General features: G+C 38.3%; 1 long non-coding RNA gene and 1 other non-coding gene across 2 annotated transcripts; both read left to right on the top strand.

The window, feature by feature from the left end:
- Window positions 1-1,327: 1,327 nt before the first annotated feature.
- LOC145516467 (uncharacterized) lies at window positions 1,328-3,530 on the top strand. The gene is made up of 3 exons (XR_014061414.1): window positions 1,328-1,690; window positions 2,836-2,976; window positions 3,065-3,530. It is a non-coding gene; the product is annotated as an uncharacterized LOC145516467 (long non-coding RNA).
- Window positions 3,531-14,381: 10,851 nt separating this feature from the next.
- On the top strand, window positions 14,382-14,487 carry LOC145519293 (U6 spliceosomal RNA). The gene has a single exon (XR_014063705.1). It is a non-coding gene; the product is annotated as a U6 spliceosomal RNA (small nuclear RNA).
- Window positions 14,488-18,515: the final 4,028 nt, after the last annotated feature.

Genomic DNA, 18,515 nt, shown 5'->3' with positions numbered 1-18,515 from the left:
ATGGACAGAACAGTATTTTAAATAATAACAGAGTAAACATATCCCAAAGCAGCAGTACTAAGGCTTCTAATTTCCCATAGTATTGAAATGTTAAAGGACCATTTAATATCTTACATACTAAGATGCATACCTAAAACTTTACTTGTAAAATATATGAATAATTTAAAAGAGAATTATCTAATGCTTCTGTGTGAGGCAGATAATCACTGATAACTTCCCAACTCTTATGGTGTTTGTTCTAAACCATGAACTATAGGAACATTTGGAGCAAGTTTTATCATCTATTTTTTGTTATCCAATTAAACATCTCCTAAAAGTACAATTAGAACTTCATGAGAAAGGAATCAGAACTCATTAAAGAGTAAAGCTGATATCAAATTTCTAATTTATGGACTTTCAAACTTTTGGCTTTCTGCCCTTTTTATTGATTAACATGCTTATTCTTTTCTAATCTACATGGACTAACTATTGAATTCTAATTTGTCATTGATAAATGCATTTGAAAATCCTTCTACATGTTCTTTGTTCATGTAAAGATGAAAGCTATAACACTCATGTTTGAGGTTTTGTATGAAATATACCTGTACGTAACTATGATTATCTCTATGTATACATCTATAATTAATGATTTCCACTTCCTTGGACTTATACTCCTAGCAATATGGCAAACTGAATACCACACAATTAGATTTTGAATGAATTGAAAAAAATACACTAATTTTTTCTTCCAGTTTTATTACGATATAAATGGTATACAATACTGTATAAGTTTAAAGTATGCAGCACAATGATTTGACTTATATGCATGTTGAAATGATGATCACAGTAGTTTAGTGAACATCTACCATCTCATATAGATATAAACTTAAAAGAAAAAGAAACAAATGTTTTCCTTGCAATGAGGACATTTAGGATTGACTCAACAACTTTCATATATAACATAAAGCAGTGTTAATTACATTAATCATGTTTATCTAGTAATTGGAAGTTCATGCCTTATAACCACATTCATCCACCTAGGAGGACTCAGATCTGGTGTGACTTTAGCTGGTGGCTGAAGTCATCTGGGGGCATCTTGACTTACAAGGTTGGTGGGTAATACTAGCTATCAACTTGTACTCAAATTGGGCTGACAGAACAATTCAATATGACTTCCACACGTGGGGTTTTATCTGTGTACCCCACGATATGAGAGAACATATTTGGGGTTCCTCAAGTTGTGGTGGCTGGGCTCTGAGAGTTAGTGTTCTGAAGGAGTGTGCCTTTGTTATGACCTCGCCTTGGAAGTCAGCCAGCATCACATCTACTGTTCTTTATTGGATGAGACAGTCACAAAGATCCAGCCAACTTCAAAAGGATTTAAAAATGATTGTTTAATGAAAAATGTATTTTTTCATACTATGGTAAAAAAATACAAACAAAAGGAAAAATGGAGAACATTCTTAGGACAAAAAGAGAATAGAAGAATGATTTAATGAAATAATATAAGGAATGGCTACTCAGGCGCAAAAATAGAAGCCAGAAAACTATGTTACCAGAGTGCAGAGGAAAAGAGATCTCATCCTAAAACTGTCTATGGAGCAACACTCAGTTCATTAATGAAGGTCATTTTATTTCAGGTCATTGAAAACTGAAAAATTTCACCATCTGTCAATCTTCACTGAAGAACTTTAAAGGACATATATTTTTGGTAACTTTTCAGATTTGTTGAGGTATAATTAACACATATGAATTGTATATATTTAAGACATACAGGGCTTCCCTGGTAGCTCAGTTGGTAAAGAATCCACCTGTAATTCAGGAGACCCTGGTTCAATTCCTGGGTCGGGAAGATCTGCTGGAGAAGGGATAGGCTACCCACTCCAGTATTCTTGGGCTTTCCTGGTGGCTCAGCTGGTAAAGAATCCACCTCCAATGTGGGAGACCTGGGTTCGACCCCTGGGCTGGGAAGATCCCCTGGAGAAGGGAACGGCTACCCACTCCAGTATTCTGACCTGGAGAACTCCATGGACTGTATAGTCAGACATGACTGAGCGACTTTCCCTTTCACTAAGACATGCAACCTGATCTTTGGTATATGTATACAGTGAGAAATGATCAACTCAATCAAGCTAACGAACATATCCATCACCTCAGTAAGTTATTTTTTTTTTCTTATCAATTTATTTTCACCATTTCTCAATTCATAATTTGCTTTTGTTTGGGCCCAGTTCTATTATGACTTTTTAAAATTAGGACAATTTTTAGAACAGCATAAAATTTAAGGTAAAACTAGGGAAGGTACAGAGATCCCCAAATATACCTATTCTCACATACTCAAAACCACCCCCTCCCATTAACATCCCTCTCCAGAATAAAACATTTATTACAACTAATGAAACTATGTTGACACATCATAATTACCCAACGCTCATATTTTACACTCTGGTTGTTTTGCATTCTATAGGTTTGAGCAAATTTATAATATGTATCCAGTATTATATTATACAAAATATTTTCTCTGACTTAAAAGTCCTCTGTGCTCTTCTGATCTATACCTCATCTCCAACCCTTAAACTCTGCAACCACTGATCTCATTACTGTCTCCACAGTTTCGACCTTTACAGAATTTCATTTCATGATATCATATACTGTGCAACATTTTCAGACTTTTTTTAAAATGGTGATGGTTTAGTCGCTAAGTCACGCCCAACTCTTGCAGCCTCATGGACTATAGCCCGCCAGGCTCCTCTGTCCATGGGATTTCCCAGGCAAGAATAGTGTAGTGGGTTGCTGTTTCCTTCTCCAGGGGCTCTTCCCAACCCAGGGATTGAGCTCTTGTCTCCTGCACTGCAGATGGATTTGAAGCGTGTCTGTGCTGCTCATCTCAAGAAAAAAACGAGAGAGGACCTGGAAGAGGTTATTGAGGGACCATGATCTCTGCTTTGAAGTGTGGGAAGCACCATTCTGGAGAGTGTCTTACAATATAGGGGAAGGGTATGTGCAGTCATTCTTTATGCCCTTTGTATAAATATGTAAAACAGACCCAGGACTGATCTGTTGAAGCTCTGCTTTATTTTCCAAGGTTAATTCAGCTCTCACTGTATCGGCAACAAAACAGAATCAACTCGCTCTTCACCTTTCCCCTGTTGGAGTCTTTATCCTGTTACCAGAGCAACTCAGTCTGCAGATATGATGATAATTAAAAACTAACCAGGAGAGTATCTTTACCTACTGGAACTGGGAAATAAATCCTCAAAACTACGAAAAAAAGTAAATATCAAGCCGTTAGCCAAAAGAAATTTTGAAAGTTGTACAACTCACTGTGATGGGGAAATGTATTAATAATTAAATTGTTTACACCTTTAATAGATAATTATGCAAAAAAATACTTGCTCACTACAATATGTACTAATATTTTTCTTTCACTTGACTCAAAATTACCATATGGATTTGGGAATATGGTTGGTTATGCATTATGTTTAGAGGTAAGATGACACTATGCCATTTATTAATGTTTTGAAACAAATAAAAGTATATACTATCAAAAAGGACAAGCCAATGTTCACTTTCCTTACTCTTAATCTCCAACCATTGGTAGCAACTCCAGTTCCTTCTTTGTAAAGAACCACTTTTAACACTGTGTGTGTGTGTGTGTGTGTGTGTGTGTACCAGGACTTCTCAACCTGAAACTGTTGACATTTGGGGCTAGATCATTCTTTGTTTTGAAGTGCTACCTGTAGGGTGTTTAGCAGCATCTTGGCCTCTATACAGTAGATGCTACTATCATAAACCACATCACCCCTCCCCCAAGCTGTGTCAAATAAAACCCTCTCCAGGCCTTGACAACAGAGACTACTGTCCTAGATCAATGTTCTCTGACCTTCTTTTATTTATACCCCACTCACACTTCAGTGTGCATAGGTCTCCTGCAAAAAAGGTTCAGATTTCAGCTTACAGCTGAGATAATAACAGGCCAGGGAAAACTCCCCAATACCGTGCTGGTGGCTGCACAGGGCCTTGAATCATAGGACGTATTCAAGAATTTCAAAACTGTCACTTCAGGATTAGCTCAAAGTATCCCCACAGCATCTCTGTATACACCACAGGAGGTGGAAGTTGTCACTACCCAGATTGAGGTTGCTGCCATCTGCCTGCAGTGGAGAATAACTAAAAATCTTGCTGTGGAAGATCAAAAAAAGTTTCTGTTTTTTTTTTTTTTCAAATTAAGCCAGTCTTTCATACATTGCGGATGAGAATGTAAATTGGTACAACTTTTACAGAAGGTAATTTGAAAGTACATGTCAGAATTGTAAGTGCATACAGCCTTTGATTCTATATCTTATCAATTCTCTATCTAACTTATTCTGTCAATCTTCTTGCATACATGTAAAATGATATATTTACAAAGAGTCTCAGTGAAACATTGCTTGTAATATAAGATATGGGAGGCAACCTGAATATTCTCAGTAAAGAGATTATATCCATAAAATGTAACTGTAACAGTCACACTTCACTGTATATCCTTTTATATTTTGTGAATCTTAACTTATGTGTATATGTTACTCATACACAAATGAAATATAATGAGCCTCTAGCTTCTCAGAATAAACAGGAAAGAATGTCTTGTTATGTAGCAAAAACTCATTAATACTGATATCATTTACTTTAGAATATATTTCACCTCGACATATGTAAGATAAAATGAAAAATTATTTTTTGAAACCTTGTACTTAGCTGATTCTCTCTGGTCCATGCCTTGTTTCTCCTATTTCCCAGGGTAATAATACAGTGGAAGAAATATCCCAGGAATAGAAGTATTGGAACTTTAAGACATCAGTGGGTTTATCACCTACAATTAATACAACTGAAAATTTTTTTCAAAAAATAATTTTTCATCTCACATATGTTGAGGTGAAATATATTTTGGAATTTATGTGATATGAATATATAATTCACATGACTACTAAAGTATAAAAATTTGGGCATGGTAAATGGAACCTTACTGTTTCTAGATATTTATATTTTATAAGTGGCACAATATTAATTCTAATTAGACTGTGAAGAATCTTTCTTTTATGGTTCTTCCATATTGTGTTCTATATTAAAACCTTTACCCCAAGGTTATCAAGATTTTCTTCTAGAAATTTTATAGTTTTAGGTTTTACATTGGGGTACTTGATCCACAGCTATGGCTATCCACTGCTTTTCCCCCTATACATCTTTGCAATATACATGGTAGTAATTGTTTTGGGGATTACAGCATGTATCTTTGATTCTTCACAGTCTAATTAGAATTAATATTGCACCACTTATAAAATAAAAATATCTAGAGACAGCAAGGTTCCATTTACCATGCCCAAATTTTTATACTTTAGTATCACGTGTATTATATATTCATATCACAAAAATGCCAGATACATGCTATAGTATTTGATTTTTTTGCTTTCACTTTTATCTCAGCTGAACTCAGACTCCAAATTCTGCCTTCCCTACAGTTGTCAGAAGCTCACATATGTTAAGTCAGTTAACACTTTCTGGGTTACTTGGAGCCTGTTCTATAGAAGCATGGTTAAAGGGACAGACAATAATCTGGACAGATTAGACAGAACTTGTTCCCCTCCTTTGGCTTTATTTTGCATAGAATTTTCTCCATCACATTCCAACTGCTATGGTCTCACCTTATTCCACTCTGATTCTGAATCCAGCAAAACTGTTGATATTTACCATAAATTTAGCCACTCCATGTGAGAAAAACTAGGGTCTGCCATCAGGCACGGAGGCACAAACTGGGAAAGTTGCACAGTGCCATTATCTTTTTCCCATGCCAACTTTCCTCCTACCTGCTTTGGGTGTTTTCTTAGTTCCTTTGGACTTGTTTTATTTGTTTGTTTGTTTTTCAATTGTTTAATATTATCTGAAGGGAGTTAGTCCGATATGATCTACTCTGCTAGTACCTGAAGAAGAAATCCTCATGGTGGTTTACTTTTCAGAAAAAAAAAAAAAGATTTTACCACTAAGTGTATTAAAAAGAATTTGTTTCAAGAAAGATCATGAAGGAAGAGCAAAATGATTAATTCCCTAATAACAAAGTAGCAATCAGAGTGCAATGATAAATTTGTGAGCAGAGTTGAGCAGAATTTCTGTTTATCTAAATTTACTTCTGAAAAACATAATTCATGATCATTCCAAGTATGTTCTTTTTTGGAAAATGGATCTATACTCTTTAATAGCACATAGAGTGAGGGACTACTGCTGGAAAAAAAGGATGGCAATTGTACCAGGAATGAAGGTAAGTATAAACTGAAGCAAAAATAATTTAAAAGAAGAAACAATTTTATTTATTTCAACTTTCCACTGAATATCTCATTTTGCATAAGCAGTCACATAGAAAATTAATTTAATACATAATTAAAATTTTGAAATATTCCTAATTGTTTTGTTCTTCACCGATACCTAAAGTTCTTTATGATAATAAAATTCATGGTTATAAATACTATTACTATGCAGAATACAAAAAGAAGTGTATTTTTTGCACTATCCAGAAATAATACACACTATTTTCAGTCCTCCTCAGAAAGTTTTTGGAAATAAGCCTGTACGTTATCATAGTGTTTCTGCATTGATATAATGATAATCATTCTTCTATCCTGTGACATGTTTAGTCAATGGAGTCGGAATATAACAACTCTCAGATTTGTCCCCATTCTAAAGGAAATCAGTCCTGAATATTCATTGGAAAGACTGATGCTGAAGGTGAAACTCCAATACTTTGGCCACCTGATGTGAAGAACTGGCTCATTGAAAAATACCCTGATGCTGAGAAAGATTGAAGGCAGGAGGAGAAGGGGATGACAGAGGATGAGATGGTTGGATGGCATCACCAACTCGATGGACATGAGTTTGAGCAAGCTCTGGGAGTTGGTGATGAACAGGGAAAGCCTGGCGTGCTGCAGTCCATGGGGTTGCAAAGAGTCAGACATGACTCAGCAACTGAACTGAATTAATACTTGGAAATATCATCTGTGCATATATATATATGAAGTAAATGGTTAGTATTTTTTAGAAAGATGAGAAATTCTTTTGACTTTCAAATTATTAAAAAAATGTACATATGTTTTATCTCAGAGAAATAATGTGTGGCATATTGTAGTTAATAACTATTTACATAATTTTTCTTTAAAAGAATCCATGACATGTAATATTCACAGTGTTGTTTCTGAGGCCTTGCAAAATCTTGATTCAGATAAATCTGTGCTTCTCAACCTGCCAGTTTCTCCCAGGATTCCAATCTACTAAGAACTTCTGAAAATGGGGCTCAGGCATAAATATTTTTTAAAAAATTTCATTGTATGCACATGATTATAATGTGCATACAATATTGATAATTACTGACAAACTTCATCAAATAGAGGTATCTATTATGACTTGGTTATTGTTTTTCTGATAAATATGTATGTATAATAGATATATATTTATAATGCATATCACCTATTAATCAGAAACTTAATTCCAGATAATCCTTCCTGGACAAATGTGATATTTATTTTTTTTGACAGAACATGTTTAAAATAACAAATTTTTTTTTTTAATATTTAACATAGAATACTGAGCTTCCCAGGAGGTACAGTGGTAAAGAATTTGCCTGCCAATGCAGGAGATGCAAGAGGTGTGGGTTCGATCCCTGGGTGGGGAAGAGCCCCTGGAGGAGGAAATGGCAACCCAATCCAGTATTCTTACCAGGGAAATTCCAGACAGAGGAGCCTGTAGGACTATCGTCCCTGAGGTCACAAAGAGTCAGATGTGATTGAGCACAGTCCTTATTCCTTCCAACAGAGTAAAACTAGGATGCCTGGAGACATCATACAAGAGAACAAATATAATCTCATTGTATTCCTCCAATAACTATGAAATAAATGACATAACCATTGCCATTTTACATGCAAGGAAATCAAAGCATCAAATAGCAAAGAAACTTGCCAAGGTTGTAGGACAAGGGTGAGCCAAGAATGAACCCAAGCAGCCTGGCTTTTTAAATCCAGCCTTTACTCTTAACACCTAGACTTTTCTACTCACACAGTAGGGGTTTCCCATGAAAATTAACTTTCCTGGAATATCCACTTCAAAAATGTCTTCCTTCTTAGCCTCATAACTCCTGAATTGTTTTCTATCACTGGGCTTCCCTGGTGGCTAAGACGGTAAAGAATCTGCCTGCAATGCAGGAGACATGGGTTCTATACCCCTGGGTCAGGGAAGACCGCCAGGAACTTTTGAATTGTTTTCTATCAATCACTACCTCTCAAGAAAACCAGAGAAAAGATTTTATTTTTTTCCCAAGAGCAGTACTCCTGAATTCATGGTCCGTATTATTTCTACTCATGGTCCCTATCATTCCCATGGACAGAGAACCCTGGTGGGCTAACAGTCCATAGGGTCGCAAGAGTCAGATGCAACTGAATGACTAAACCAACACCACCAAGGCAGTGCTTCGTGTAGACTTAAGTACTCCTCATTGTGGAGGCAGGACCCTTTGAGCATAACTGACCCTCTGTGAATTAGGAGGTTTTGGAATCTGGTCATGGCAGCAGGTGCTATTCTGATTCTCTTGGTTTTTTCCTCCCCCAGATTTGAGAACTTACTTACACATACACACTGCTGAGTATTCTGTGAAACAGACTCTGTGCATCCCTCCAGATCAAGACCCTTTGAAGACCTCCAGATTTCTTCCTCTCCACAGTTCTCTTCCCTCTCTGATTCTCAGTCCTGTAAATTCTAGCCAGCTTGGTCTTCTGCTATTATTGGAGGAAGTAGTCAATTGATGTCAACTATATCCAGTTGATTGATGGTGCCAATGAATTCAAATATGTCCTTCAAGATTTTATGCCTGCTGAGTCACATGTGTCTATTTCTGATAGAGGGTGTTTCCAACTATAAGAGTTGTTGTTGTTCAGTTGCTCAGTCGCGTCCAGCTCTTTGCAACCCCATGGACTGCAGCACACCAGGCTTCCCTGTCCTTCACTAATCTCCCAGAGCTTGCTAAACTCATGTCCATTGAGCGGGTGATGCCATCCAACCACCTCATCCTCTGTCATCCCCTTCTCCTCCAGCCTTCAATCTAATTTTTTTTGCCTTTTTTCTCTTCTGTTTTCCATTTTTTAATTTTCTAGTGACATATTCTCAAGCTCAAAGAGTCTTTCCTCAACTGTGTACAGCATATTAACGAGTCTATCGGAGGCACTCTTCACTTCTGTTACATTCTTTTTGTTCTCTAGCATTTTTCTTTGATTGTTTTTCTTCAAATTTTCATCTCTCTGCTCACATTACCCATATGTCCTTGCACGTTTTCTACTTTTTCCACTAGAACCCTTATTATATAGATCACTGCTGTTTTAAAATCATAGTCTTCAATTCCAACACCCCTGCCATAAGTGGCTGTGGATCTGATGCTTCCTCTGGCTCTTTATATGTGCGTTGTTTATCTTTTTGTCTGCCTTATCATTTTTCTTGAAAGGTAGACATTATATACTGTGTAAAAGGAACTGCAGTAAATAATAATTCTATAGTAATTCTAATTCTATAATAATTCTATAGTAATGTAGTGGTAAAGTATGGGGAAGGGAAGTGTTCTGCGGTTCTATGGTTAGTTCTCAGTCTCTCAAAGAGCCTGTACCCTGGACTGTGAACTTTTACCAGTGCTTCTCAGTTACTGCACCCCCTCTTAGGCGGGACAGGATGGCTAAAGCAGTCTGGATATGGATATTTCTCTTTCTTCATGTTCAAGGCTAGAGGGATCTAGATAGAGTTGAATATTTCCCTTCCCCCAGGGTTACCAGGGCTTCCCTGGAAGCTCAGCTGGTAAAGAACCTGCCTGCAATGCAGGAGACCCCAGTTCATTCCTGGGTTGGGAAGATCCGCTGGAGAAGGGGTAGTCTACCCACTCCAGGACTCTTGGGCTTCCCTGTTGACTCAGCTGATAAAGAATCTGCCTACAATGCGGGAGACCTGGGCTCAATCCCTGGATTGGGAAGGTCCCCTGGAGAAGGGAATGGCTACCCACTTGGATATCCCAGCCTGGAGAATTGCATAGACTGTATAGTTCATGGGGTCACAAAGAGTCAGACACAACTAAGTGGCTTTCACAAGGTTATTAGTCCCTAATAAATCCCAAGTAAGGTAAGCTCTGATTAAAATAATTTCCCTTGAAGGCAGACTTTGTTAAGAAGGCAGAATGCTCTGATGTATTTCAAGATACTTATTCTTCTTCTCTCCCTGCTGGAAGGCAAGGGGGTTTTTCTCAGATCTCCACTGTGAGAATCTGTTAAGAGTTCTAGGAACTAAAGCAAAGGCATGGGGACTTCTTGATGACCATGTCCCCATGAAGGTTTTAACTCACAGATTTGTCCACACTTAGTTTCCAGCAATTGTCAATTACTGTTAATGTTTTCCTACCCTAGCTTTGGTTCCCTGACAGGTTTCTGCTCAGGAGTTTCTATATTGGTTAGTTGTGATTCTCTGCATCTGCCATTCTATCTCTCCAATTCTGGAGCCAACAGCTTGCCCTGTGGTCACACTCAGGATCTAAGAAGAGTGGCTGGTTTTTCAGACTGTCCAGGTTTTCACTTGTTTTCATAAAGTAAAGGTGATTCCTGAACTCTTTACACACCAGATCAGAAAACAGGATTCTGATTTGCTTTGACTTTTCTGTTACTTCAGAGATAACCTCATACAAGTAAAAAGTAAAATTTTAAATATAAACTCAGTTTTAAGTATTGTCATTAGAGGGCCATGAGATAGATGCACAGACTTCTTGGTTGTTTTATTTATTTTTTCTAGTGTGATATAGACGGTTTGAAAGAAAAAATATGCAATTTAGTATTCATCAGCCATGCTATTGAATAGCTCATCATTGAACACTATATTATGCTTTTAGCCAACATCATGTTATTAAATATCTATGAAACAGAGATTTAATACTTTTTGGAGTATTAAATAGTAGTAGTAGTAGTTCTACTGTGACTTCTTAGCAGAAGGGGAGGAGGGTACAAAATCTGAATCCTTGGTGAAATTTGATTTTCTTTAAGAGATGATTTTCCCCCAAAATCAGTCATCAAATTAGTAGTCAAATATTTTAATAGACAACACAATGTTAACTTTAAGAAGAGGTTTAGGAAAGGAATACATTTCTGATATTAAAGAAACATTCCACCTCTGTGGAGTGTGCTGCTGTAGAGCTTGGTGACCATGAAAAAAGGAGACCTTCACACACTAGGCCACTCTTCACGTGGAGTTAATCTAGGTCAAAGAACATCTCTGAAAAGGCAGTTCTCACTTGTAACATCTCTTTGAAAGATCCTGTCACATTTAACCACAGCCTGATGTGAAGTAATGCATTGAAAAAAAATATTTTTAAAAAAGTTTTAAAACTTTCAGTGCAATATGTAAAGAAATCAGATTAGTAATTTAGAGTCTTTTTAAAGTGTCTGTCATATACGAGTTCATCATTATTGACTAACCTGTAAACCTCTTTGCACTTCAATAGACGAGATGCAAATATATGTCCTCAGCCTCCAACCAGGTCTCATTGCTCTCTTTTCCTTGTTTACTTCTCTCTCTCTCTCACACAAACACACCTATAAATACACAAACAAAAATCCTAAATTCAGTTATCAAAGTTCACCTTTTCTTGTATCTTCTAGTAATTGTTAATAAGTTGTTAAAGAAAGTTTGTGTGGTAATCATTGAGTCATTTGGATAAAAATTCAAGTTATTTTCTAATTATTTTGTGTTATATCAAATTAAATTAATTAGTTTAATTATACTGCGTTACTGTGTAACCAGCTATACACGATAAATGATTTCTATTCAAGCTCCTCAATTTGATCCTTCATATAGTGAATAAATATGAAATGATGCTTTTATAGTACTTATGCTTGCATCATCTAAGAAAATAAAGACTTTTTAAAATAGCAAAGCATTGAGAAATCTAAAAGTGAATTGACCTAAAACTTTGTCTAAAGTTAAGATTAACATAGGAGCAGCCTAAATGTCCATTGACAGAGGAATGGATAAAGAAGATGTACATATATACAATTGAATATTACTTACTCATGAAAGCAAATGAAATAATGCCATTTGCCACAACATGGATGGACCTAGAGATTGTCATGCTGAGTGAAGTAAGTCAGACAGAGAAGGAGAAATGTGAAATCTGAAAAGAAATTTTAGAAATGAACTTACTTACAAAACAGAAAGAAACTCACAGACAGAGCATGAATTTATGATTGGCGAGGGGCGGGCATAGTTAGAAAGTTTGGGATGGACATGTACACACTGCTATATTTAAGATGGAAAACTACAAGGACCTACTGGATAGCACATGGAACTCTGCTCACTGTTATGGGACAGCCTGGATGTGAGGGGGGCTTGGCGGAGAAGGGATGCATGTATATAAATGACTGAGTCCCTCCACTGTTCACCTGGAGCTATCATAGCGTTGTTAATCGGCTGTACCCCAATACAAAATTAAAAGTTCAAAGTAAATTTAAAAAATTAAGAGTAAAAGCTAGTTATTTGATCATCCCACAGTCAAAATATAAAAAGTTCAGGGTAAAAATTTCTCTTATTATTAAAACTGAAAACTTTATACTCCAAAGCATTATTTCACTAAAACATATAAAACATAAAGTTATCATTCTGCTTTTGCTGCTCTTTCATGAAATGACTACAAAATATATAAATACAATTCAATATTCAAAACAAAAAATGAAACAGTTTCTTTACATATGTCAACAGTTTTATTAAGATCACTGTCTGCACTTAATTTTATTTTCATTTTATTTGAAGCTATAATGTCTTACTAAAAATAGGACTTTAAAATATACTGTAAAGTAATAATTGGTAAAATAAAATCACTTTGTAATTATAAAGGTTCTGTAGAAAATCATGTACTATTGTACCAAATATTTCTTTGGATCCCCAACATGTACTTTTTCAGAAGTTATCATTTATATGTGTTTGTGTGCTTAGTTGCTAAATCATGTCCAACTCTGTGGGACCCCATGGGCTGTAGCCCACCAGGTTCCTCTGTCCATGGGATTTTCCAGGCAAGAATACTGGAGTGGGTTGCCCTGTCCTCCTCCAGGGGATCTTCCCTAGCCAGGGATAGAACCTGTGTCTCCTCCGTCTCCTGCATTGCAGCTGGATTCTTTACCAATTCAGAAAATTCATCCTGAGTTATTTTCCACTACTGACTGATTACAGAACTAACTGTTGACACAACTGGAATTTTCCTATTTACATATGCCTTTTCCTGAGGATAGTTTGAAGTTACTTACACTTCAGTTATTAATTTAAATACTTCATACCACAAAAATATCAGATTCAAGCAAGACACACAGAGTAGCAACTTCACTTGCTGATTGACATGCATTTGATTGATCCATGCAGCATGTGCTTCCAGAAAGGCTTTAAGGAAGTTCACACTAACACTTACAACCTGATAAGATAAACAATGATTAAAACTCAATTGGACCTGGTGAGCGGCCTGTTCTTTCACTCGTGTGTCCCTATCCTACCTTCCTCCAAAGGTCACACAGTGTTACTCAAACACTTTAATTCTTTGAAAGAAAAAAATAAACCCATCAAAAAGAGTCAAATCTTATTGAGACACATTCACTGAATGTTCTAGAATGTCACCTGTGGGGATTCTGACCATTCATGGATCTGCAATTTGGACAGTTTTGCTTCTGGCAGATGTATTTCATGTGACCACCTGACCACTTAATTACACCTTTTTGCAGACTCTTTTTCTTTGCTTTTTAAGGGGAGTGTTGACTTCCTAATCACAAGTTCACACAAAAGAAATAAGAGCTGGAATTTATGACATTAGCGTTGCGGGAGCTTAGAAAATGCTGATGAAAATGCTGAAACGCTCTGTGCTGTGGGACCAGCACCTGCCGGCCATCCAGGATAAACAGCTTTAAGCACCGGGAGCAATGAGGGAGAAAGCACAGCCTCCAGCCAGGCCACCATCACATTCACCTTCTCAGGGACCCGGCTCAGCTAAGGCCTAATCGAAAGGTCATTTATGCCTACATATGACCTCTTGATTTGACCTATTTGGTAACATTAAAATTTCAACTGATAAAATTATATTCATTGAGTTTTATAAAAGTCTCCATTAGTTTAGCAAATTTACTTGCCAGGGCAGGAGACATAGAGACACAGATTCAGTCCCTGAGTTGGGAAGATCCCCTGGAGGAGGGCATAGCAATAATAATAACAGTGGGCATAGGGTTAGAATCAGTAAACGGATTTTTCCCATGGTAATTACAGGTCCTGACATTTACCTGAAAGGGAAAAATTTAGAGGAACATATAAGCAGTCAAAAACATTGGCTTAGAGTGCTTGCTTCAGAAACATGTACACTAAAGCTGGAATGATACAAAGAATTAGCATTTCCTCTGAGTGAAAGATGACATGCAAATTCTAGAAGTGTTCCACATTTAGAAACAAACAAACAAACAAACATTGGCTTAGATGCATAAGGTTTTAGGACAGAAAGATGCCTAGATATACAATAGATTTAAATTCCTCCTTCCTGAAACAAGGAAGAAAGTATTTGCTTTGTACAGAATGCCCCCCATGAGCTAGCAGCAGGACCTGGCTGGAATCAGAAATGGAAGCAAGCACTGAAGCAACGCCCTTTCTATACCACAGACACCTCTCTCTGTAAACTCTTCTTTCAGGTCCCCTGGAGAAGGAAACCGCAACCCAGTCCAGTATTCTTGCCTGGAGAACTCCATGGACAGAGCATCCTGGTGGACTACAGTCCATGGGGTTGCAAAGAGTTGGACATGACTGAGCGACCAACACTTTCAAACATTTACATGATGAGGATCAGGAGATGTATCAGAACTGCCCTTTAAAAGTCAAAGATTTCCTTTTGCCCCCAAGGAAATAAAATTCTATTTCTTGGGTACCTAGAAGCAGCAGTCTGGTGGAAAGGAATGAATATATGTAAGGTTGGCCTTCCTGAGATTGGACTACTGAGATAAGCTTGGGGTGGAATGAGAATGTATCTCTTAACCCAGAAGTACAAATGACAAATCTTTTAGGTTTCACCATTTCCAAGGTATGGTCATTTTTTGCTTGCCTGGCTGTTGCTAAGGTGTTGCTAAGGTGTTATTTGGTCCCTATGAAAGTGAAAATGATAGTCACTCATTTGTGTGTGACTCTTTGCAACCCCATGGACTGTAGCCCACCATGCTCCTCTGTCCCTGCAACTCTTCAGGCCAGAATACTAGAGTGGGTAGATATTCCCTTCTCCAAGGGATCTTCCCGACCCAAGGATTGAACCCAGGTATCCTATGTTGCAGGTGGATTCTTTACCATCTGGGCCACCAGGGAAGTCCATTTGGCTACTATGCACCTTTCTCCACAGCTCGATTTGGCTCACTCCTTTCTGTTTGGTTGGCTTAGTTTATCCCTATTGTTTCCCAACACCAAGTTCAGGTCTCACTTTCTCCAAGACACCTTGCTGACCCTCCCTGGAGAGGGCTGGAGGTTCTACATGAGAGCCTGCTCAACCACTGCCATAGTGGCTGTTAGTGACTGTCACACTGCATCTCCATTGTTCTGTCCATCCGTACCTCCGAGCAGTGAACTCCTAGAGCACAGGGTCTGAGTTTTCTATCTCTGTCTCCCTGGCAGAGAATCTGGGGCATAGTGGATGTTCAGAGAAGACTTTAATCGATGAAACTCCAGCCCTTTCTATTTTCTGACACCATCAGACTCTGTGCTGGGTTCCACACAAACCCTTTATTATCCCCTCATGAAGGAATCTTAGATTGCAAGTGACAGAGTCCAGGTTCTAAAGATAACACTCCATCTACTTTGATGCAAAATAAACAGTAGAACATCGTTAAGCTGCTCTAACTAGTAACAAATGGCTTATGCAACACCTCATGTCAGATTACAATTTATAGATGTCTTACCAATTTGAAGTTGCCAGTATAGATGTCTTACCAATCTATCCTACCAGTCTGATTAACTAGCACCCATGGATCAGGAAAAAGAAAGTTCTATGGAATAGACATGTCCCCAAAACACACGAAGACACAAATATAATCTTGGTTCACGTGTGTGCGTAATCACTCAGTCATGCCTAACTCTTTGCGATCCCATGGACTGCAGCCCACCAGTTTCCTCTGTCATGGAAATTCCCAGGCAAGGATACTGGAGCAGGTTACCATGTCTTCCTCCAGGGGATCTTCCTGACCTAGATATCGAACCCACGTCTCTTGCGTCTCCTGCATTAGCAGGTGGATTCTTTACAACTGTGTCCCATGGAAAGTCCTTGCTCATGTGAATTATGAAATTATGACAGCTCCACCTGTATCATTGACAGCAGATGCTTCCCAGAATGTGAATTATGAAATTATGACAGCTCCACCTGTATCATTGACAGCAGATGCTTCCCAGATTACCCATGTTAAACCCAAAGATATGAGTGAGAGAAGCAACTCTCAAGAAACCCAAGTTAAATGGTACTTTACAATATTACAAGAGTATCTCCCTACAGCAAATACATAGAGACTCCCCTCCAAGGTGTGCTAACACAGACGGGTAAGGTATAGTAAATTTAGGACCTACCTACTGCTTCTGTTAATCCACATAGACTTATTTGTTAGCCAAGCCCACTCTGTTTTCTTGCTTGGGATTTAAAAAAAAAAACAAACTAGCTGTTTCAGTCGGTTCAGTTCAGTTCAGTCGCTCAGTCATGTCCGACTCTTTGTGACCCCATGGACTGCAGCACACCAGGCCTCCCTGTCCATCATCAACTCCCGGAGTTTAATCAAACTCATGTCCATTGAGTCAGTGATACCATCCAACCATCTCATCCTCTGTCATCCCCTTCTCTTTCAGCCTTCAGTCTTTCCCAGTATCAGCATCTTTTCCAATGAATCAGTTCTTCGCATCAGGTGGCCAAAGCATTGAAGTTTTAGCTTCAGCATCAGTCCTTCCAATGAATATTCAGGACTGATTTCCTTTAGGATGAACTGGTTTGACCTCCTTGCTGTCCAAGGGACTCTCAAAAGTCTTCTCCAACACCACAGTTCAAAAGCATCAATTCTTCGACGCTCAGCTTTCTTTGTAGTCCAACTCTCACATCCATACATGACCACAGGAAAAACCATAGCCTTGACTAGATGGACCTTTGTTGGTAAAGTAATGGCTCTGCTTTTTAAAATGCTGTCTAGGTTGGTCATAACTTTTCTTCCAAGGAGCAAGCGTCTTTTAATTTCATGGCTGCATTCACCATCTGCAGTGATTTTAATAGTGTAAACCCTGATTACAGTCCTGATTCACAGAGCTACAGCAGGAGTTGAGTAAAATCAGTTGACGAAATAACATCAAGAGAAATTTTACAAGATGAGTTCTGAGCTGACATGAATGTAGGGTTATGCCTTTGTTCCCTGGTTATTAAGGTGAAAAGTACACCAAATGGATTAGAGGATCAAGTGTGCTTGTGTTGTTGGATTGGACTCTTTCCATGTTTCATTTTGGCGTTAAATGCTATGATTCTAAGATGAGAGTCTCAAAACAGCCTTCTTCCTCAGGTGCCACTGAGGACACGTAATGAACACCCACGTGAATGAAGCCACCCTGCGTGCGTTGTCTCCTGGCAGCGGGGTGTGACAGAGCACCAGCCAGGAGTCATCACCCCTCTAAGAAGAGCAGAGAGGCCAGTGCAGGGTCTCAGAATCAAATAGAAGAAAAAGAGATCAAAAATCAGAAGCAAAGAGAGATGAGGGTTTCAAATCAAAGTGCTGTGCACGTTCAGAATTTTTAAACTTCCGCTTTCTCCACGCAGGTCAATGCTGATGGCATGTCCTTAGTAATTCAGTCTTGCGAAACTCCCGTTTGATGCTCAGTTTTGTTGTGGAACATTTGCATTAAACAGTGCGAGGCTGTGGATTCTGCATCGGGAGCTGGGTGGGGAACATAATGGCCAGGCTCCCACCGGGCCCCCATATCGTACTTGGGCACGAGCAGATCTCTGCACTGAGTTTGGTCCAGCGATGGTGAGAAAGAGTGAGGACCTCAACCCAGCGAGTCCACCAAAGTGAAATATCTACCAGGATTCCCAGGGGTGTTTGAAACAGAAGCTAGCATGAGAGAAATGGACCTTGACAAGGGGTGAAGGATGATTAAAAGCATCAAATATGACATCAGGGTGCAGTTTTGCCTGAAGTGTTGCAATGCTACTCTCTCATTGAAGTCCACGAGCAACAAATGTCTACCTTTTAAGGTTTAAGGAGTCACTTTGGCATGAAGGCAATTATCTTAGGCAACAAAATGCAGTAATTTTTCTGAGATATCAAAACCTCTCTTTCACTAGTTTCTGGATGAGATGAATCATAAGAACATTTCTTTTCTACACTGATGTCCCTTGTGGACCCCATCCAAGTCCAATACTAGCTTTCCATGAAGGTGAGTTATGGCTGCATGGACAAGAATGATAATTCAGTGAA

The sequence above is a fragment of the Giraffa tippelskirchi genome, chromosome 8, assembly GCF_054371585.1.
Source record: "Giraffa tippelskirchi isolate mGirTip1 chromosome 8, T2T-mGirTip1v1.2.pri, whole genome shotgun sequence".
NCBI lineage: Eukaryota > Metazoa > Chordata > Mammalia > Artiodactyla > Giraffidae > Giraffa > Giraffa tippelskirchi.
Note: the sequence above shows the minus strand (reverse complement) of the source record. Positions and strands in the feature narration are given on the sequence as shown.